The 24,549-nt window shown below is 39.9% G+C and overlaps 1 protein-coding gene across 3 annotated transcripts in view; it reads left to right on the top strand.

Moving 5' to 3' along the window:
- The window catches only part of LOC122549088 (peroxidasin homolog), a 589,463-nt gene that overhangs the window by 260,514 nt on the left and 304,400 nt on the right, over positions 1–24,549 (top strand). The window lies entirely within an intron of this gene.

Genomic DNA, 24,549 nt, shown 5'->3' on the forward strand with positions numbered 1-24,549 from the left:
GAAGGTGGAGGGTTGTTTACCAGACTGGAGGTCTTTGACCAGTGAAGTGACAAGGATTGGTGCTGGATCCAAATTTATGTAAATGATTTGGATGTGGACACAGGAGCTATCATTTGCAGATGACACCAAAATTGGAGGTGTAGTGGACAGTGAAGAAGGTTACCTTAGAATACAAAGGGCTCTTGATCAGATGGGCCAATGGGTTGAGATGTGGCAGATGGAGTTTAATTTTGATAAATGCAAGGTACTGCATTTTGGAAGAGCCAATCAGAGCAGGACTTGTACACTTAATGGTAAGGTCCTGGGGAGTGTTGTTGAACAAAGAAACCTTGGAGTGCAGGTTCGTAGCTCCTTGAAAGTAGAGTCGCAGATAGAAAGGATTGTGAAGAAGGCGTTTGGTATGCTTTCCTTTATTGGTCAATGCATTGAGTATAGGGGTTGGGAGGTCATGTTATGACTACACAGGACATTGTTTATGCCACTTTTGGAATATTGCGTGCAAATCTGGTCTCCTTCCTATTGGAAGGATGTTGTGAAAGTTAAAAGAGTTCAGAAAAGATGTACAAGGATGTTGCCAGGTTTGGAGGATTTGTCTATAGGGAGAGGCTGAACAGGCTGGAGCTGTTTTCCCTTCAGCATTGGAGGCTGAGGTTTACAAAATCATGACAGACATAGATAGGATAAATAGACAAAGTCTTTTCTCTGGGGTGGGGGAGTCCAGAACTAGAGGGCATAGATTTAGAGTGAGAGAGGAAAGATATAAAAGGGACCTGAGGGGCAACGTTTTCACAAAGAGGGTGATGGGTGTATGGAATGAGCTGCCAGAGGAAGTGGTGGAGGCTGGTACAATTGCAGCACTTAAAAGGCATCTGGATGGGTATATGAAAAGGAAGGGTTTAGAGGGATATTGGCCAAGTGCTGGCAAATGGAACTAGATTAGGTTAGGATATCTGGTTGGCATGGACGGTTTGGACTGAAAAATCCATTTCCGTGCTGTACGTCTCTCTGACTGTATGACTCTATGTGATTCCTGAGCAATCATAGCAAATGTATTAGGCTTTAATATAGGCTGCAATGACCATGACTGGTGTGACCAAAATTTTTTAAATGAGTTGTTAATCAATCCACAATCTGCATATTCAGATTAATTCGATGAAGAATGTATGTCATTTTTGCATCTATGGAATCCCTGATTAAAAGTATGACCCATTGAAGGACCTTACATCAGTCACAAATGCACACAGTGCCCTCACACAAAATAAAACAAACTTAGTCCACTAAAAATTCAGTACTAGGTGTTAAGCAACTCACATCCTGTTCCTGAGAGTGAGTTTCAGTTTTCTCTGAAAGTCAAGAATCCACAGACCCCCATTCATGAAGACTCTCGTATAACTGTCCCCATTAAACCCCCATCATCTTTGAGTCACTATTCCAAAGAAATCCTTTTTAACTGTCAATGTTCCCTTTCTTTATTCTGAGCCGTGGCTTACTGCATTTCCCTGCCCATGATCACAATGCAGTCCTCCTATGAAGTCCAGGTATGTTTTTCGCTACCCCCACCTTCCACATTAACCTATGCTCTCCTTGGTTATATCAGATCTACGGTTCTATTTGGAGTTTCCCCCACACTCTGCTCCAGCTCTGTGTCCCAGCATAATGACTCCAGTTGTGACACTTGAGCTTCCCCCTTTCCTAATACTGGTCCCTTATCATTCACCTTGACATCTACTGCCTAAACCGCCAACACCAGCTGTGGCCCCCTCTCCAGACTGACTTGTAGGACAGCCTCAGCTGAGGATGGCTCAGATTCCTGACTGGTTTCTCCTGTGCTCCCAGATGGACATACCTGTACTACCCAATTCGTTAGACGCAATCTGTGGGACTGACCATGGCCAAATTCCCCAACTGGAAGTACATGGATTCCCAGACACCCAGCCCAGCTGACTATAGCCAAAGCCACAAATCCCCTTCACTTGACTAACTAGCCATTAAAACCTGAAGTAGAAAATCAGATTATTATTTCTTGATGTCAAGAATCTCTATTTTTCATTCTTGCTGCATTCTCTTAATTTTTCACCACTGTCCTCGCTGCTAAAGAGTTGGGAAAATTCCATCAATTCGTTTACGCGGATTCTTTTGAGGCTTGGAGTTATGTAGGCTATGCTGTGATTGTGGCTGAATTGGGCAGACAGTCCTTTGAGGCCTATCTCAATGTCAGGAGCATTTTGCTGCATCTTTTATGCGTTTGCCATGAAGGAAGAGGAATTTCTTGAGAGCAAGCAGTGAATTATTAATTATTAATTTGTTAATTATGGGCAGTTATAGCTTGTTAAATGCCTTATTAATGGCCCAAATACTCCTCATTAATATTCAGCTCCCTTTCATTTCTAACACGCCAAACAAGCTGGATGTTGATACAAAATGCTGGAATTATATATGACAGTGATAAGGCCACAGCTAGAGTTTTGTCTGCATACCTGTCACCACAACACAAGAAGGAATCATTCCTTGAGAGAGAGAGGACTGACAAAATTTACAAGAATGTTGCCGAGGCTTGAAAACTGCAGTTTTGAGGAATGGTTGGATAGGTGAAGTTTGTTTTCCATAGAACAGAGGAGGGCTCGGGGTAATTTAATGAAGGGGTAAATAATATTGAGGGCTGTTGGATCAAATGCAGGGGGATTAACTGTTCTTGTCAGCAGAAAGTTGAATTTACAAAATGTGGTGGAGGTGGGATAAGGCTGGATCATGGTGGCGGCATAGTTCGAAGGCGATTGATGGAAGGATTAGAAGTGGCTTGAGGAAAAATGTTTTTCACCCTAAGGGATGGAACTCCCTGCCTAGTTTGTTGAGGTGGAAACCCTCAACTCTGTGCAAAGAAATCTGGATCTGCTCCTTGCTGCGTATTTGCATTAGTATGGTGGACTATTCCTTTCAGAGTCTGAGAATGTGACATAATGACATAATCGTCCATTTTGGGTGGGAAACAGATTATTTTAACCTTATTGCTTGTAGATTAAATATCTCCCTAGTAAAGCTCCTGCTATTAACAATTTGATATTCTGGTCCCTTTTTGAAACAAGAGGAAAGCTAGCAATGAGGATAAAAACTACCTCTAGATCCTTTGGGTTAAGCCACTGATTTGTTGAAGAATAAATTGTGAATCTTGCTGTAGATCTTGGAGGCACTCTAATTAAAAAGAAGAAAAGAAGTCAAAAGACATCCATATGGAAGAAGGTTACCTCAGATTACAACGGGATCTTGATCAGATGGGCCAATGGGCTGGATTGGCCAATAGGCTGAGAAGTGGCAGAAGGAGTTTAATTTGGATAAATGTGAGGTGCTGCATTTCAGGCAAGCAAATCTTAGCAGAACTTATACACTGAATGGTAAGGTCCTAGAGAGTGTTGCTGAACAAAGTGACCTTGGAGTGTAGGTTCATAGTTCCTTGAATGTAGAGTCGCAGGTAGATAGGATAGTGAAGAAGGCTTTTGGTATGCTTTTCTTTATTGGTCAGAGTATTGAGCTATAGGAGTTGGGAGGTCATGTTGCTGTACAGAACATTGGTTAGACCACTGTTGAAATATTGCATGCAATTCTGGTCTCCTTCCTAACAGAAAGATGTTATGAAACTTGAAAGAGTTCAGAAAAGATGTACAAGGATGTTGTCAGGGTTGGAGGATTTAAGCCATAGGGAGAGGTTGAATAGGCTGGGGCTGTTTTCCCTGGAGCGTTGAAGGCTGAGGGGTGACCTTATAGAGGTTTACAAAACCATGACGGGCAGAGATAGGATAAATAGACAAAGTCTTTTCCCTGGGGTGGGGGATTCAGAATGAGAGGGCATAGGTTTAGGGTGAGAGGGGAAAGATATAAAAGAGACCTAAGGGGCAACTTTTTCACTCAGAGGGTGGTACATGTATGGAATGAGCTGCCAGAGGAAGTGGTGGAGGCTGGTACAATGGCAATATTTAAAGGCATCTAGATGGGTATATGAACAAGAAGAATTTGGAGGGATACTAGGGGCACAGGTTTAAGGTGAGAGGGGAAGTGTTTAAAGGAAATGTGTAAGAATTGTTTTTACACAGATGGTGGTAGGTACCTGGAACGGTAGGTGTCTGCACATGGTTTGATTCCTCGATTCCCAGCGTGTTCAAGTGTCTGCCTAAATCTTCTTAAACTGCTAATATAACTACTTCTGCCACTTCCCCTTGGTGTGCGTTCCAGTTACCTACCACCCTCTGTATATAAAAAAAATTCTTACATTTCCTTTAAACACTCCCCTCTCACCTTAAACCTGTGGCCCTAGTATTTGACATTTCCATCTGGAAAAAAAGACTGCAATTATCCACCCAATCCGTGCCTCTCATAATTTTATATACTGTAGTTCTATAGGTCGGCCCTCAGTCTCCACCACTCTACCAAAAACAATCCAAATTGTAATATACTCCAATCCAGGCAACATCCTGATAAACTTCTTTTACTCCCTCTCCTAAGCCTCCTAATCCTTTCTATAGTGTGGCGACCAGAACCTCACCATTACTTCAAATATGGCCGAACTGAATTCTTATGTAGCTACAATATGACTTGCCAACTTTTATGCTGAATGCTCTAACTGATGAAGGCAAGCATGCCATGGTCCTTCTTTACCACCTTATCCACTTAGGTTGCCACTTTCAGGGAGCTATAGACTTGGACCACAAGATTTTTCTGTATACCAATGCTTCTACGCATCTTGCCATTGACTATGTAATTTCCTTTTGCATTTGACATTCCAAAATATCACTTGCCTGGATTAAGCATATCTGCCACAATTTCCAGCCAACTTTCCAAATGATCTATATCCCACTGTAGCCTTTGATAATCTTCCTCATTATCCATTAACTGCACCAACTTTCATGTCATCTGCTAACAGCAATCCAACCTTGTTATTTTTACATCGTTGCCTAATCTGATTCCATCTATTCTTCATCCTCCACTGGTTATTGGGAGGCCTGTAGGTCAACTGACATTTTTATTCAAATCATTTATTCATTTATATAGAGTGCCAGCACTGATCCTCAGTCAAAAAAATACCCGTCCATAATTACCCTCTGTCTTCTATGACCAAACTAATTTTGTATCCAAAGTGCCGACTCACCAGATCACATGTGACTTAATCTTCTGGACCAGCCTGCCATGAGGGACTTATCTAACTTAATGTTTTTTCAAGACATTCAACACCACTGTCTTCTTCTTAATATAGATGTGCACCAGAATAACATCATTCCACTCTCTAATCTTACCATAATCCATTCTCTTGTCCTCAGTGAATACTGATACAAAGTTTTTGTTAAAGACCTCAGCCACTTCCTCCAGTTCCATTTGTTTGGTGTCGCGTGGATCTACCCTTTCCTTAATTACCCAGTAGTTCCCAATATTTAGAATCCCGAGGAGCAGCTTTTATTCCTGCTTTTGCCCGAAACGTTGATTTTACTGCTCCTCGGATGCTGCCTGAACTGCTGTGCTCTTCCAGCACCACTAATCCAAAATCTGGTTTCCAGCATCTGCAGTCATTGTTTTTGCCTATATTTAGAATCCCAACAGTGTAGAAACAGGCCTTCACCGACCCTCCGAAGAGTACCCCACCCAATCATTCCCCATTACTCTACATTTATCCCTAATGCACCTAACCTACACACCCCTGAACACTGGGCAATTTGGCATGGTCAATTCACCTAAATTGCACATCTTTGGATTGTGGGAGGAAACTGGAGCACCCAGAGGAAACCCATGGAGCCTCGGTGAGAATGTGCAAACTCCACATAGGTAGTTGCCCGAGGCTGAAATCGGGTACCTGGTGTTATGATACAGCAGTGCTAACCACTCAGCCACGGTGCCATCCGAAGGATATTTCATGGCCGCTTCGAGCCCTCCTATTTTTGTACAAAGTTAAAAATCCCACAACCACCTGATAAAGGAGCAGCACTCTGAAAGCTAGTGCTTCCAAATAAACCTGTTGGACTGTAATCTGGTGTTGTGAGGTTTTTAACTTTGTCCAACCCAGTCGAACACCAGCACTTCCAAATCATCTTATTTTTATGTTTAGTTCTTTTCTGCTTCCTTTATATTTCTCAAGGGCTTTGTATGATTTCCTTCCTTACGTATCCATATGTTTTTCTTTTTGGCTGAACTTTCAATATCTTTGTCATCCAAGGTTCCTGAATCTTGCCAGACTTCTTTTTCATCCTCACAGGAATATGCTGATCCTTAATTCTGATGAATTAACCTTTAAAAGACATGTCAAATGTGGATTTACCTTCAAACAACTGGCCTCTACCTAATTTCTCCAGTTCCTGCTTAATGCTATTTTGATTAGCCTTCCCCCAATTTAATACTTTCATCCAAGAAGCAGTCTTATTCTTATCCATAACTATCTTAAAACTTACGGAATTAAGTTCACTGTTCCCAAAATGCTCCCCCACTGAAACTTTGATCACTTTACTCGGCTCATTCCCAATTCTAAGTTTAGTATGACCCCTTCCCTCATTGGACTATCTGCATATTGTTTCAAAAAACCCTCCTGGATGCACCTAACAAATTCTACTCCATCCAAGGCCTAGCACTAAGGGAGTCCCAGTAAATATTGGGGATATTAAAATCATCCACTACAACAACCCTGTCGTGTTTGCATATTTCTGTGATTTGCCAATATATCTGCTCCTCTATCTTCTTCTGGTTATTGGGAAGCCTATGGCTTAACCCCATCACAGTGACTGTACCTTTATTATTCCTAGGTTCAATCAATATGGCCTTGCTGGATGAGCCGTCCAAGATGTCCTCTCTTAGTACAGAGTAATGTAACTCTCCAACCCCTTTTACATCCTTCTATATCTCACCTGAAAAGTCTAAACCCTAGAATATTTCACTGGCAAACCTGCCATTCTCTCAACCAAGTAAAACAATGGGAAAGTTTAGTGCATAGGACTGTATGACAAAAATACAGTGAGCTGAAACTCCTACACAGAGAGGTTTCATTATTTTGTGAAAACTAATGAATAGAAGCAGTCATCCCTGCATTCTTGAATATTATGGGGAAGAAAGCTTTTAACCACTTAAGGAATCATATACAGCCATAGACGCAAGTTCCAAAACTTGGGAAGAAATAGTAGAAATGCTACAGAACCATTTTTAGCCAAAACCATTGAATGGTTTAGATTCCAGAAATGTGACCAGCATAATGCTGAATCTGTCTCTCAGTTTGTTGCAGTTTTACACCAGTTAGCAGAGTTCAGAAAAATCAAAGAGACCTTAAATCATGTTATCAGAGACAGACTTGGATGTAGTTGAAGATGTGAAGCAATCCAGAAGAGATTATTGATATAAATGAATCCAGATCAAAGAAATCACAAGTACCAACAGTATCGATGAAACTAGCAGCTAAGGGAGCTCAACAGCTAAGCTTGAGTATGAGATTTCACAAAATAGCAATGACAGAAGGAAGCTATATGAAGAAACTGTGACAAAAAAGGGTACATTGTACAGGCATGTTTGAGGAAGAAACATAAACAATCCAAAGTAGAAGTACAGGAATGAACGAGTAAAAAGAGAATCTACATGGCACAAGAAGTACATGAGAAAAAGCCCAAGCTGTCAGTCCAAAGAGCAGCTTGTCCTAAACATACTTGCCATTGCTGGCAACACCAATCAATACTGGGTGCCTCCCTTACTAAATGGCAAAACAGTAAAAATAGAAGTGGACACCAGAGCGACAGTTTTATTGATACCTGAACGTGTGTATCAGAAGCAGATGAGTTATATTGTGCTGCAACCCTCAAAAGTTGTACAAAAACACAGACAGACAAAGTGGTGACTTTAAGGGGTCATATCAATATGAATATTATGTTACATAGTCTGTTTGAAGACTTGACCTTTCAAATTATCAAAGGAAATTTTTCAGCTTTATTGAGTGTAGATGGAAAAAAAACAAACTCAACTGAGCTGAGTTGTCAGATCATTTGTCAGCTCCAGAGATGCAGCCAATTTATGCGGAGCCAAGAAATAGAAATGGGCAGATAATTTTGGTGGGGCTAGTTTGTGCACACTAAACAGCAGTGGTAATGTAAATGACAGTATATATCAAGAAGTTTGAGGTATGTTGAACAAGAGGGAATTCAATTTGCATGTGGACTGAATAAATGTATTTTGGAGGACAAATTCTTGATAGTATGTTGTAGCATGAACTAGAGAATTGTTTATTTCAGATCTTGCATAATGCAATAATCCTTTTGTAAATAAACCTGTCTATAATACTGTAATATTTCACAGTGATGCCAGTTAATCAAAAAATAGGATCTGAAATCTAAATAAAGGAAACTTAGGAGGATATAATGGGCAGATTGACAACAATGGATTGGTAATGGGTGGCACGGTGGCTCTGTGGTTAGCACTGCTGCCTCACAGCACCAGGGTCCCAGGTTCGACTCCAGCCTCGGGCGACTGTCTGTGTGGAGTTTGCACTTTCTCCCTGTGTCTGCGTGGATTTCCTCCGGGTGCTCCAGTTTCCTTCCACAGTCCAAAGATGTGCAGGTTAGGTGAATTGGCCTGTTAAATTGCCCATAGTGTTAGGTATATTAATCAGAGGCAAAATGAGGCTGGGTGGGTTACTCTTCAGAGGGTCAGTGTGGACTTGTTGGGCCGAAGGGACTGTTTCCACACTGTAGGGAATCTAATCTAATATAAAATTACTTTAAAAGGTATGAGGGTATACACACAATGTCTATTAGTTAACAAATTAATATATCGGTTAAAAGAAAAATAAATCCTTTTAATGTAGAAAAATTCAGTAAAGAAAGTGCTCCAACTGTGGCTTATAAAACAAGTCAAAGATTGTATTGGATTAAAGGAAGTTTATAAAGTTGCAAAAGCATTGTAGCCTGAGGATTGGCAATATTTTGTAATTCTGCAAATGAGGGCCAAAGTAAAGATTAAGAGCAGGAAAACTAGCATATGAGAGAAAACTCGTAAGAACCATAAAAACCAACAGTCAGTTTCATGAGCTTGTAAAATGGAAAAGATAAACAAAATAAAATGTGGGTACATTGTAAACAGTCAGACAAATTTCGGAAGCAAACAGAGAATGCTTGGAGGAGTTCAGCAGATCTGGCAGAATTTATGCAGACGGAAGCAATGTTAACATTGAACAATATGACTTCTTTGGAAATTGTGAGAATAAGGAAATGGCAGAGAAACTAAATTAAACAAATACTTTGTGTCTGTCATCATAAAGAAAAATGCTCAAAACATTCCAGGAGTAGTAGAGAAACTAGGGACTCGTGTAAACAAGGAACCGTAAGATATCAATGCTTGTAAAAATTAGTAAAAATAATTTAGTAGAACAAATAATAGGATATATGATATATATCCTAGTGTTGAAAGAGGTTCCTATACAATTGTATGGGCGGTCATGTTTCACAATTCTACAGTCTTTGAAATAGTCCCTGCCGACTGGACGGTGGTGAATTTAACCCCACTGTTTAAGGAAGGTACAGAGAGAAACTACAGACCTGTTAGCCTAGTTATGGGAAATTGCTAGAATCTATTCAAAAAAGAGAATGATAACAGGACACTTTGAAAATAATGGTAGAATTAGGCAGATTAAACATGGAATGTATGAAAGGGAAATAATATTTGACAATAGAACTTTTTTCAGATTTGACAGGCATATATACAAGGAAGTACTGGTGGACGTAGTATTTAGATTTTCAGAACATTTTCAGAAGCATCCCACACAAAGGTTATTAGACAAAATTAGAGCACGCATACTTTGTGTGATATCCGAGCATGGATTGAGAACTGATCGAGTGCATTCAGAAAATGGGACGTATGAATAAATGGGTTATTTTCTTTTGGTGTGCTTTGACAGATGGGGTACAGTAAGGATCAGCACTTAAGTCCAAGCTATTTACAACCTATATGAATGATTTGGGTGTGGCAATTAAATATAATATTTCCAAGTTTAGAGATGACACAAATCTAGGTAGATTATGAGTTATGACAAGGAAGCAAAAATGATTCAAAGGGATTTAGAGGGGCTAAGTAATCCAGCAAAAATTGACAGGTGGAATACAATATTTAAAAAATGAGGTTATCCATGTTGGTAGGAAAATCAGAAATGCGGAATACTTCTTAAATAGAGAGAGGCTGGGAAGTGTTGAACTTGAAAGCAATGACTTGGATATCCTTGTTCTTGAGTTTCGGCTAAGAAGGCACAGCAAGAAATTAAGGCAGCAAATGGCCGATGAAGCTTAATTACAAGAGGATTTGAGTGTAAGAGTGCACATGTCTTACTGCACTTTTTTATGTCTTGGCAAGATCACACTTTGAGTATTGTATTCAGTTATTATACTCAGCTGCATGGTAGCTCAGTGGTTAGTACTGCTGCCTCAAAGCACCAGAAACTTGTGTTCAAGTCCAGCTTGTGGGTGACTGTGTGGAGTTTGCACAGTGTCCCCATTTCTGCATGAGTTTCCTTCAGGTGCTCCGGTTTCCTTCAGTCCAGTGATGTGTAGGTTAGGTGGACTGGCTGTACTAAATTGCCTCACAGTATCCAGAATTGTGCAGGCTAGATGGCTATGGTAAGTGTGAGGTTATGAAGATAGAACGGGGTGGGGGTTCAGAGGTTCGGAGCATACATGCCGGCCGAATGGTCTCATATGCACTGTATGGATTCTAAGGTCTCAGGTACCCCTATCTCAGGAAATGGATTATTGCCATTGAGTGAATGCAACGTAGGTTTCCCTGTCTTGTTCCTAACTGCCCTATGAAAAGAGAATGTGCAGACTGGCCCTGTATTCTGTATAGTTTCGAAGAATGAGAGATGATTTCAGTGAAACATACAAAATACTTAAAGGGATAGATGGGGTAAATTCTGGTAAGGTGTTTCCCCTGATTGGCAAGTCTAAAACTAGGGCACACAATTGAAAATGAAAAGGATGAAGATAATTCTTTTTTACTTGTAGGTTTGTGAATCTAATCCCTAGGATAGGGTGATTGTCCTAGGAGGAAATACTAAATAGACTGAGCCGTACCTTTTGAGTTTAGAAAAATAAAATATGATCTCATTAAAAATACAAATTTCTCTCAGGGATCAACATGGGTAGATGCAGAGCTCCGTTGTGGTTGGGGACTCCCAGAAGGCAGAGCATCCCTGAAAAGGTAAAATGTCTCATCAGCTCAGGAGTCCCTGGTTTGAGACTGAACACAATGAAGAAGGTTCATTTAGGAAAGCACCAAAACCTTTGAGAGATATTTTTGAAAACACACCGAGACAAAGTTAAGACCCAAAGAAAATGCAGAAACATCTCAATACCTCATCTATCCAACTCCTCAAGTAACACTTATCCCACGTGTAGCAAAGTCTCCAGATTTAAAATTGGATACACTCACATGCAAGTTGCCCACCCTTTCCCCAGAGCTCTCCAGTACTTTCCTTCAGATAATTATCCAATACACATGACAATGAATAATTTTAAGTAACTACTGTTCCATCAGCTGAGCATTCCAAATCCTAACTATGTCCAATGAATAAAAGAGAAATAAAGAGCGATAAAGACAGGAAACCAAAGACAAAAATAAATCTGTGAAATTAAATTTAAAAATTAAAGATCGATTAATAATTTTCTAAATGCAGGAATTAGACCGAATAAACTAAATTGATTATTTCTGGACCATTGTGGTTTATTTGTATTGGAATAAGAATTATCATTCTGTTTAATGGGTACCAGTGCTCTTAATTAGCAGCCTTGACATTCTGAAGTGGGTTACCTATGAGTGAGTCCAGAAGGTTCTTAAAATAATGAGAGGGTAATCTTTTGTTACGTGGTCTGTGTTTAAGAAATATTGTTCAAAAAGAAAACAAAGTCAAGGATAGTCTTTAGGTTTAGACTTTGAATTGTATGAGTAACGGTATTGACTATACGTGAATACTAATTAACTGCCGTCTATGAATATGTCAGACTCAACCAATAAAGACTAATCCTTCTTTATTGTGTGCTCATGTGAGTTTTTTTTAAGAGTGAGAGCTCCAATTCCACCTGCACTCTTATCCATGAACAGTGATGCGCAGCTTTGTGACAATGCAAGTTTCCTTCTGGATCCTGAAGCCCGTACACAGCCATTAACTCAAGATGCCGTTTATATACAATAAATGACTGGTTGGTGTAAATTAACCTAGTTCTGAACATTTGCAACAGTCAGTGTATCTCTCATTATCTAAGCATACTGGCCGATTTGTACATTGAGAATATGTGTCATTAATTACCATTATTTTCTAATTATTTTCTTAAATCTGGTCCAGTTATTGCTATTTCCTGGTATAAAATGATCAACCTGCACTATTCACGTATAAATGAACAACCACTTAAAGGAAATGGGGTAGAAAATCACTTATACCATCAAGATGAGGTTGTGAAACATCCCATGTCTGAGATAACTGCCTGTTTTGTTTGGGTTTGGATTTGCGGTCAGTAGAAAATGAGTGAAACCTTTAGTGATTTCCTTGGAAGTGAAATGTAGAAAGGTAGTTGGTTCAAGACTTTTGCTAGAAAGAGTAGCATTATAATTTTAATTTTTAACTGCAGGTAGTTCTTGGATAACACATGTTTCGGCTTTTCGATTTGTCTATAACATCACTGAAGAATTAAGAAATGGTATTTTGGAGAATGCTTAGCTCCATTGGCAATAGTGTGATTCCAGTGGGGATCCTTTTGCATGTCTCATTCTGCGCATGTGCCGATATGCCCGCTGAAATCTCTATGCCGTTCTGTGCATGTGCCAATGTCAGTGTGGAAGTCTCAGTGCCATTCTGCACATGTGCAATGCTAATGCTGGTCTTCATGCCATTCTGAGCATGCGCTGATGTCAGCTGCTGACAAGAGCAGCTTTCTGTGAGACATTTTCGCACATTTTGTAAATGTACTGTGTTGAATGTAATTTTGTTTCAATAATAAATATGATTTCAAATTTCATTCAGACTGTGCTATACTTTGTGTTAGACATTTGGGTATTTTTTGAGTGATTGTGAGTGATTTGTTTTTGCTGGTCTGTCCCTAACCCAACTTTTCGCATTAGCCCCATTATTTCGATTAAGTGATTTTCTATAAAGCAAGGTTTTGCTAGAATGGAACTATGGCATTATAGGAGAACTACCTGTATACAGAAATCTGATTTACAATGTTCCACTTCCTTCAAACGGACTGTATGTTTGTTTTGATCTTTACTGTCAAACAAAAAATAATGATGATGACATCACAGAACAGTTTGATTAAAAGAATGTTCTTGTTGCTTCAAATCTCTTTGATCACTTCTTGCTCCTTATTTCTTCATTCCCTTTTTTAAATCTAGTTGTTTTTTAAAAATTCTACTTTATGATTTAACTGAATTTGAGTTGAGTCACCCAACCAACCCAACCGTCCCGTGGCTGAACACTTTAACTCCCCCTCCCACTCCGCCAAGGACATGCAGGTCCTTGGCCTCCTCCATCGCCAGACCATGGCAACATGATGCCTGGAGGAAGAGCGCCTCATCTTCCGCCAAGGAACCCTCCAAGCACAAGGGATGAATGCAGATTTCTCCAGCTTTCTCATTTCCCCTCCCCCCACCTTATCTCAGTCCCAACCCTCAGATTCAGCACTGCCTTCTTGACCTGCAATCTTCTTCCCGACCTCTCCACTCCCACCCCCTCTGTGGCCTATCACCCTCACCTTAACCTCCTTCCACCTGTCAGTGATTTAGAGGCAGTTAGAGAAGATTCACTTCACTGATATCTAAGAGGGGGGATTTCCTGTTTGGCAGAATTTGGATAGACTGGACTTCTTTCCATTGAAGTTTGGAAAAATGAGTGGTGTGCGACCTTATTGAGTTAAAGATCACACAACACTAGGTTATAATCCAACCGATTTATTTGGAAGTACTGGTACATGATCCTTTATCTGAAATACCCGGGACCAGTTGGTTTACGGAATTCAGAATTTTTCGAATTTTGGAATAAATGACAGTTTGACGGTGAAATTTTTAAAAGATCTTACTGAACAGTAGACTCATTGAGTACTGATAGGCCCTGAGACAGGAATTGAGGCCATCCAGTGCTGGGTCATGCCCACCCACGTCATATCTGAGTAACATGCATTGAATGGATGTGAAATTGCGTGAACTGTTTGCATGCCAAACAACCTTGTTAATGAGAAAAAAACTTCACAATAAAACCTTTGGATTTCGGAGCTTTTCAGATTTCGGGATTTCGGATAAAGGATTGTCTACCTGTACAAGCTTTCGGAGTGTTACTCCTTCATCAGATAGCTTATGGAGCAGGATCATAAAACACAGAATTTATAGCAACAGATCATAGTGTCATACAGCTGATGCAATACATTTCACTGAGGCCTATCGCCCTACCCTATTATTCTACATTTGCTACACATCCCTGAACACTATGGGTAATTTAGTATGGCCAATTCACCTGACCTGCACATCTTTTGACTATGGGAGGAAGCCGGAGTAAACCCACGCAGACACGGGGAGAACATGCAAACTCCACACTGGCAGTTGCCCAGGGCTGGAATCGAGCCCGGGTCTCTGCTACTGTGAGGCAGCAGTACTAACCGCCATGCCACCCTTCTGCTTCTAATAACTAAATGGTAGAATCCTGTTACATGACTGACAAAGAAGAGGTGTCAATGGAAAAGGAATAAAGAAAGATGGAAATGGAGAAAGAAAAGAGGGGAATGTTTAATGAGACCTGGGCATCTTCTTGCACCAGTCACTGAAAGTAAGTGCACAGGTGCAGCACGTAATAAAGAAGGCAAACTATATGTTGGTATTCATAGCAAGCAGATTTGAATATAGGAACAAGGATGTCTGCTGCAATTGTACAGAGTGTTGGTGAGGCCACACTTGGAATATTGTGTACAGTTTGGTCTCTTTATCAGATGCCCTTGCTATAGTGGAGGGGAGCAGAGGCTTTTTGATTCCTTGAATGGCAAGATTAACATATAAGAAGAGATTGAGTCAGTTAGCATTATATTCACTGGAGTTTAATGATGAGGGGAGTTAGAAAGGTTAGATGCAGGAAAGATGTTTCTGGTGAGGCAGAGCAGGGGTGAAGGTTGAAGGACTGAGGACTTTTAGGACCCTGTGGAATTCACTATGGTGAATTCATATAAAGTGGTTGAGGCCAAATCATTGTGTTTTCAAAAAAGAGATGGATACAGCTCTTGTGGCAAGGAATCAGGAGACGTGGGGGAAGGGTGGGCTGAGGGTAGTGAGTTTGATAATCACATTAAGTAGCAGAGCAGCCTTGAGGGGTTGAACGGTCTCCTCCAGCTTCTAATTTGGATGTTTCTCTGTAAAGGTGCTTCAGATGGCCTGACCAAGGCTGATCACTCAATGTGGGGGGAAGTATGTTTTGATTTTTCTCACAGCATGCTTGCAGGCAGAAAGGTGAATCGCACTGAAGGAACATATCTGTGGATTATAATGTCTTCAACCACAAAAATATTTAGAGGATAAATATTTCCTGGTGCATTCACCTCACCTATTGCTTAACAAATTAGAATTGATTGGTTGGGTTGAATTTACCCAAATATTTGGCAGTTAACTCTACCTTGCTCAACCCTGTCTGTGGCAGTTCGGCCACTAATCGGAATTCACTTGACAACCAGTCACCACCTTCTCTATAGTATGAATATTGCTAATCATATACAATTTAGCTTAGTTCAGCAGAAAAAATATTATACATCTGAGAGGATTCAGAACTGAGTAATGACATCCTTGTATATTCTGACAAGATCTAGACCAGCTGTGATACAGTACTAAAGTCAAATAAGCTGGGAATACTTATTCCAATGGCACTGAGACCAAATAAGTGCTATCTGTGGAACATAACTAGCCAAGACTGAATAATGGAGTTGTTCACTTAATTGCTTTATTTGGGTCAGGGACAAAAGAAGTTAAGAAAACGCACTTTCTTTTCACTTACTATCCTAGTATGAGCAAATGATTTGAAAAGAGAAATTCCCCAATACTTAAGTGGATTTTTTTCCCTCTCTCAACCTTGGAAGGTTTGGCAGACATTTGCTTGGTGTAGTCTTGTGACTACCAACCAGTGGAAAGGATGTAGAGAACAAATCTGGTACTGGGACCAGATGAGATGCAGCCAAAGGTTTTGAAGCAAGTGCAAGGGGAAATTATAGGGACCCGCGCCATAATCTTTCAATCTTCTCTAGTCTTGGGGGAAGTGTCAGAAGACTGGAAAATTGCAAGCCTTGTTCAAGAAGTTTGTAAATAGAAGGCCAGCAAGTTTAATTTCATTGGCGGGGAACTTATAGAAACAGTTATTCAGGATAGAATTTGTTGTCACGTGGAAGAAAAATGAGTTGGTTAAGAAGGAACAGCATGAATGTCTCTATGGAAAATCGTGGTTCAAGAAATTATTGAAGGCTTTACAAGAGGTGACAGTAAGACTTGATGAGGGTAACACAGTTGATGTGGTTTACGTGGACTTTCAGAAAGCATTTGATACTGTGCACATAAGACTTGTGCGTAAATTATAGCTTATGAATAAAAAAAGCAATAACAATGTGGATACAAAATTGATTGAATGATAGGAAACAGGATAATGGATATTAGTGAGTTTTAAGAAGATTTGTAGCTCAGGTTGAGACTTTCGATGTAGGTTTTCTTGCTGAGCTGGAGGGTTCATTTCCAGATGTTTTATTACCCTAATAGGTAACATCTTCAGTGGGCCTCAGGCGAAGCAGTGCTGAAAATTCCTGCTTTCTATTTATATGTTTGGGTTTCTTTGGGTTGGTGATGTCATTTCCTATGGTGAATTCCTGTGTTAGACTCCATATACCACCCCCTGAGAAAAGGAACAGGAAGTGACTTCACCACAGGAAATGACAGGTAGATAGGATATCTGTCAGCCTTTCTTTATAACTCCAAACTTCCATACATGGCAAACATCTTGGTAAATCTCTTCTGAATTTTCTTTAGCTTAATAATATCCTTCCTATGACTGGGTGACCAGTACTCCTGAAGAGACATTACCAATGTCCTGTACAATCTCAACATGACTTCCCAACTCCTATACTCAAAGGACTGAGCAATGAAAGCAAGCTAACATGGTTACATGCTTCTGTCAAGTTTCTTTAACTACAGCGATGCACATACATCCTACATAGATACACAAGATTTATCTTCTGACTTGTAGCTTGCTTTCTTAGCATTGGCACAGGACATTGGTAATGCCTCTTCAGGAGTACTGTGTCCAGTTCTGGTCACCCAGTCATAGGAAGGATATTATTAAGCTGAAGAGAATTCAGAGGAGATTTACCAAGATGTTTGCCATGTATCAAGGTTGGAGTTATAAAGAGAGGCTGGATAGGCTGGGACCTGTTTTCAGTGCTGTGTAGGAGGTTGAGAGGTGAAATAAAATCATGAGGCGTATAGATAGAATTAATCATAGGTGTCTTTTCTTAAAGATTGTGGATTTCTAGACTAGGAGACACATTTTTAAATTGAGAAGAGAGAAATTTAATAAAGACATGAGAGGCAATTCTTTTACACCGAGGACAGTTAACATGTGGAATGAACTTCCTGAGGAAGTGATGGATGTGGGCATAATTACAATGTTTAAAAGACATTTGGACAAATAAATGAATAGGAATGCGTTGGGGGCAAATTGGCTAGGAGCAGACAGGTGAGACTACTTTTAGTTTGGGATCATCTTTGGCATAGGGTCTGACTGAAAGCTCTGCTTCTGTGCTGTATGATGCTATGACTATAAGTCATAAGTATTCCTGTGAAATTTTCAAGGGTTGCAAGGGTGTGTCACTTGAAAGTAACCATGCTGATGTGGCAAGGTAATCTAAGGATATTTGGTGTATTTCTACAGTTTGTTGATGACACTTGTATTGAGGAAGGTATCAATGAAATGGTGGTGAAATTGGACAAGTCTGAAAGCCCAGTGGGAAGAATGGCAATATAGTTTCAAGTCAGAATGATGAGTGACTTGGAGAAGAACTTTCAGATGGTGGCATTCCCATGTATCTACTACCCTTGTCCTTCTAGATGGCATGGTCTTCGGTTTGGAACATGTAGCTGATGGAGAATTGGTGAATTTTGGCAGTGCACCTTGAGGATGGTACACACTGTTAGTACTGTGCATTAGTGGAGGAGGGAGCTTGTAGATGTGGTGCAAATCAAGTGTACTGCTTTATCTGAGATGGTGTCAAACTTCTTATAAAGTAATAGACTTTTACATATAGAAGGAAGCCATTCAACTCATCTTGTCTGTCCTAACTCCAAAAGGTACTACCCAGCTAGTCCCATTCTCTAGACTTATTTCTGTAGCCCTTGAAATTTGTCACTTTCAAATATATATCCACCTCTTCTTGAGTTGTTGTTGAAGCTAAATTTATTCAGTCAAGTGGGGATTAATCCAACATCCTTCTGACTTGCACCTTGCGCCTCTGGGGAGTCAAGAGGTGAGTTAATTGCTGCAGAACCTTTCAGGTCTGATCTGCTCTTATAGCCACAGTACTTATATAGCTAGTTCAATGCAGTTTCTTGTCAATGGCAACCCACAGAATGTTCGTAGTGGAGGATTCAGAGTTGGTAATGCTCTTGAATGTCAATGGCTAGATTATTTCTTGCTGGAGCTGGTCATTGCCTGACATTTGTGTGTCCTGAATGTTACATGCCATTTGTTAGCCCAAGCCTGGTAAATGTCCAGGTTTTGCTACAATTAAACAGGATCTCCTTCCATATTTGACAAGTCACTAATGGTGCCGAATATGTCCAATCATCAGCAAACATCTCGTTTCTGACCTTATATTATAAGGGTGGGGTAGAATGGTAATTTATGAAGCAGCTGAAGACGGTTGAACCTAAAACAGTATGTCGAAGAATTTCTGCAGAAATATGTTGGACTAAGGTGACTGACTTCCAACAGCATCAATCACCTTCCTGTCCACTAGATATGATTCCAACTGGTAATTGGTTGGATACAATTTGTCCTACATTTTGCATGCAGGACAAGTGTGGGTACTTTTCCACTTTGTTGGATAGATAGCAGCATTGTACCTGTACTGAAATGGTTGGGGGAAAGCAAGTGCAAGTCTTCAGCATTATTTCCAGAATATTGTCAAGTATTCAGAATATCACAGAAATGCTACAGTACAGAAGATGGTCATTTGGCTATCATGCCTGCACCAATTCTTCAAATGAGTATCTTCCCTTACTCTCAATATCCCCCTCACCCTAGCATATTATTTCTATCTAAATAATCAGCCAATGCCCTCTTGATTTCAATTGAAACTGCTTCCACCCCATTTTCAGGTAGTACATTCTGTACCTCACTACTTGCTGTGTGCAAAAAGTATTTTCTCTCCTCGCATTTGCTACTTTCACAAATCACGTTAACTCTGTGTCCTCTGGTTCATGTTCCTTTCAAAAGCCATTTTTATCACCATCTGCTCCATCCAGACTGCTAATGATTTAGAAATATCTATCAGATATCTTAAAATTCACCTCTCTAAAAGGTCTTGGCTCCTTCAATTTATCCTTACAACTGAAATTTCTCATTACTGGAACCATTTTATCAGAAAGCCCTTCTGCATTCTCTCCAATGCATTCATATGTCTCCAAAAATGTGACACCGAGAACTGTACATAATACATCAGTTGAGGTCCCAAGAGGTGCCAAAAAAATTGGAGGTTGGCTAATGTGGTGCCACTACTTAAGAAAGGTGGTAAGGACAAACCAGAGAACTATAGACCGGTGAGCCTGATGTCAGTGGTGGGCACATTGTTGGAGGGAATCCTGAGGGACAGATGCACATGTATTTGGGAAGGCAAGGACTGATTAGGGATAGTCCACATGGCTTTCTGCATGGGAAATCATGTCTCATAAACTTGATTAAGTTTTGAAAAAGTAACAAAGAGGATTGAGGAGGGCAGAATGATAGAGTTGAGTTAGTAAGTTTGCAGATGATACCAAAATTGGAGGTGTAGTGGACAGCGAAGAAGGTTTCCTCAGATTACTCTGGGATCTTGAACAGATTGGCCAATGGGCTGAGAAATGGAGTTGGAGTTTAATTTAGATAAATGCAAGGTGCTGCATTTTGGGAAAGCAAATCTTAGCAGGACTTACACACTTGCTGGTAAGGTCCAAGGGAATGTGGTGAACAAAGAGAACTTTGGAGTGCAAGTTCATAGCTCCTTGAAATCAGAAAATGTTGAGTGAGTGAGTAGGAAGTGCAGAGTGCAGGAGCATGTTGATAGTTTGGGAGGATCAGAAGGATTGGAGCCATTGAGGGGGGCATGATGAATGCCATAGTGAGGGTCTAGTCATGAGCTTTGATAAGAGATGTGTGCAATGGGACAGTTAGAGAGAGTACGGGGCAACAAAAAGCATTTCTACATCTGCATCACATCATTCTATCTGACAGACAAGAACAGACCAATTACACAATTAATGAGCTGAAGAGCGGAAGATTGTGTGTGAAAAGTCAACATGGGGCCATGACAGAGCAGCTTGTCATGAGTTTCATAGAAAAAGATAAAAATAAAAGGAAAATTCAGCCTTTAAAACCCTGAAAATAGTTGTATTAATTTGCTTAGACCACTGAGTATGTGAGGTTTAAACCTGAAGCATATTGACATAGTAGTACTGTAATTATTGTATAATTTGGCTGATTAAAGTTTGCTGGCTTTGTTGCTTATCAGTTCATCACATTAATAAGAAACGAGTTTTAGATTGTAAATGTTCAAAGTCAGTGCTGTTAAAGGCCCTCTACAGCAGTCTGCCAGAATCTAGGGCAGTCATGTCACTTCTCTAAGATTATAATCCTGCAAGAGTCCGATCAAAAAGCAACAGTAATGTTGGCGACCAGTGACATTATACATAGTAGAATATAAATCAGATAGCTTCACGCCCAATCAATCTCTTTTGTTGTCTGATCTCTTGAAAAGCAAATCATTCGCATAGGCATTCGTTTAAGGGAGCATGTCATCTTGTTCCATCAGCTTCATGAAGATGCATATATGTAAAGGATGCAATCTTTATATTCTTTTTTTAAGTGAACCATTATGCCAGGAAATGTTTCATCCAATTTATCCACAGTATGATCCAACAAAGTGAAGTAATGACTAGTTAACCTATGTCTTATGATTTGAAAGGAGGATTTTGCCAGGATAAATTAAATCTCAAAGGAAGAAAAGATTCTGCTATGTAGGAACATTTTGTTTCCACTTTAGGAATCGATGTAAGTTGTGATTGAGTGTGATTTTGCACAAGAACAGTTCACAGTATGTGTACATTGATAGACTAGACCAGCATTTATTACTGATCCCAAATGGTCAGTATTTGTTATCATTATCCCTAATTATCCCTTGGACCCAGTGACATAGAGTCATGAAGATGTACAACATGGAAACAAACCCTCTGGTCCAACCTGTCCATGCCGACCAGATATCCCAACCCAAACTAGTCCCACCTGCCAGCACCCGGCCCATATGCCCCCAAACCCTTCCTATTCATATACCCATTCAATTGCCTCTTAAATGTTGCAATTGTACCAGCCTCCACCACATCCTCTGGCAGCTCATTCCATACACGTACCATCCTCTGCGTGAAAAAGTTGCCTCTTAGGTCTCTTTTATATCTTTCCCCTCTCACCATAAACATAATGAGCTATTTCAGAGGGCACTTATGAGTTAATCACATTGCTGTAGATCTGGAATCGTATATTTAGGCCTGACAAGGTAAGAGTGACAGATTTCCCTTACTGATGGATATTGGTGAACCAGATTTTATTTTATAATAATCAAAAGTGGCTAAATGGTCACCAATTAGTTATTTATTACAGGATTTCACTGAATTCAATTTCACCATCTGCCATGATGTGATTCAAACCAACATCCCAGATCAGGTATCGAGGTGAGCTTGCAAGATGGAAACTGGCTTAGTCATAGCTGACAGAGGATAATGATGGAAGGATGCTTTTTTGAATGGAGGGTTGTGACTAGTGGTGTCTCACTGGGATCTCTACAGTTTGTGTTCTACACAAATGATTTGGAAGAAAACATGGCTTGTCGAATTAGTAGTTGAGAGTGTGGTGCTGGACAAGCACAGTAGGTCAGGCAGCATCCGAGGAGCAGGAGAATCGATGTTTTGGGAATAAACCCCATTCCTGAAGAAGGGCTTATTCCTGAAACATTGATTCTCCTACTCCTCGGATGGTGCCTGTCCTGCTGTGTGCTTTTCCAGCACCACACTCTCAACTCTGATCTCCAGCATCTGCAGTCCTCACTTTCTTCTTGTCTAATTAATATGTTTATGAATGATACAAAGATTAGTGGTGTTGTGGATAATGAGGAGGATTGTCCGAAGATACAGCAGTATATAGATCAGTTCAAGGCACGGGCAGAAAGAAGGCAGATGAAGTTTAATCTGGACAAATGTGAGGTGATGCATTTTGGAAGGTTAGGTTTAGCCGGAAATTTTACAATGAATGGCAGAACCCTTAGAGGTATTGATATACAGAGGGATCTGGGTGTGCGGCTCCACAGATCATTGAAGGTGGCAGTGTAAGTAGATAAGGTAGTAAAAAAGGCATGCTTGCTTTCATTGAAAGGGGCATTGACTGTAAGGATACACAACTACAGCTTTAAAGAACTTTAATTAGGCCATGATTCGGAGGTGCCGGAGTTGGACTGGGGTGTACAAAGTTAAAAATCATACAACACCAGGTTATAGTCCAACAGGTTTATTTGGAATCACTAGCTTTCGGAGCACTGCTCCTTCATCATACTCCACAACCACCTGATGAAGGAGCAAATAAACCTGTTGGTCTATAACCTGGTGTTGTGTGACTTTTAACTTAGTTCAGCCACACTTGGAATATTGCATACAGGTCTGGTCACCATGCTACCAGAAGGATGTTGATGCTTTGCAGAGGGTACTGCTAAAGTTTACCAGGATGTTGCCAGGTAATACCAGGAGTATTTTAGCTTTGAAGAAAGGTTGGATCAACTGGTTTGTTTTCACTGGAATGCAGGAGGTTAGAGTTAACTTGATAGAAGTTTATAAGATTGTGAATGGCATGAATAGAGTGGAAAGTATGAGTCTTTTTCCAAGGTTGAAGGGGGTCAATTACTAGGGGACACAGGTTCAAGGTGTTTGGGGGTGAGTGGTGTTTAAAAGAGATGTGCAAGGCATGTTTTTTACACATAGAGTGGTGAGTGCTTGGAACGTGCTACCAGAGAAGGTGGTGGAAGCAGACACGATAGCAGCAATCAAGAAGCACCTGGACGAATATATGAATAGGAAGAGAATAGAGGGATACGGATCCTGTAAGTGAAGATTGTTTTAATATGCAAGCGTAAAATGTGTCAGCACAAGTTTGGAGGGCTGAAGGAATTGTTCCTGTACTGTATTGCTCTTTGTTCTTCTTTGTTAATCTGGAGTGTGCATTAGCATGACACCACCTGTTCTTCTGTTCCCACTATACTGATGTAATTCATAATACAACAACCTATGTTTATGCAGCAATGAAACATCCAAGGTACTTCAGAGGAGCATTATAGAACAAATCGAGCTGTACAAGGTGACCTAAAATTTAATTAAAAAGGTAGATTTTAGCAAGTGTCTCAGTTGAGATTAGTGAGATGTGAGGCAGAGAATTAAAAGGAGTGAATTCCAGAATTTATGTAAAATGTAGGCACACTCACTAATGCCAATATTAAATGCAATAGTGCATGATTTTCATGCTTGGATCAACAAAATTTTGGGATTTTTAAATGTGGAGAGAAGAATAATTTGTGGACTGAAGGTTCTGCAGATATGGTTACATCTGAGCCACTGAAACACTATCACAGATTAAAATTAAAAGTTAAAAATCACACAGCACCAGGTCAAAATAGCAGAAAAGGTTTAGTCCAAAATTAAATTTCTTGGGAGATGCTCCCTTTGACCGTTGTACGTATACCAGTTCAGTAGAATGGAACTATGATGATAGTTAAAACTCAAATTTGTTTAGCAACACATTTTTCAAGTGCCAAGAAAGATTTGGTTGAACCGACACTATCTTTGAATAGCAGGTTAATGTCTCAGATATTGAAGAGTATGTATCATGATAGGATTTTATTTTTCTTAATGTTTGCTTTCCTGCTAGTGTGGTTGTACAAAAAATAATGGAATAGATTTTTAACTTACTTCACAAATGTAATATTAAATTAAAAATCAGATAGTTTTTATAATGGCCATTAAGTTGAAATCTGCCTGAAGTTGTCCTCACAGTTAATCAGTTTTTCTGATATTTAATAAACACATATATTTGTATTGGTAGCAGCCAATTCAGCTGGCACAAACATTCATTGAGAAGTATTATCGTTAGATATAATGTTTAGGTTGTAAGTACAAAAATAATTTATTCAGTGAATTAATTCTTAAGCTTAATTTTTGGAATTCACAGATCAACTTTGCCATATACAATGCAATAGTTCTGGCACT

The sequence above is a fragment of the Chiloscyllium plagiosum genome, unplaced genomic scaffold, assembly GCF_037043375.1.
Source record: "Chiloscyllium plagiosum isolate Xiang-an unplaced genomic scaffold, Cpla_swu_hap1 HiC_scaffold_4, whole genome shotgun sequence".
NCBI classification, from domain to species: domain Eukaryota; kingdom Metazoa; phylum Chordata; class Chondrichthyes; order Orectolobiformes; family Hemiscylliidae; genus Chiloscyllium; species Chiloscyllium plagiosum.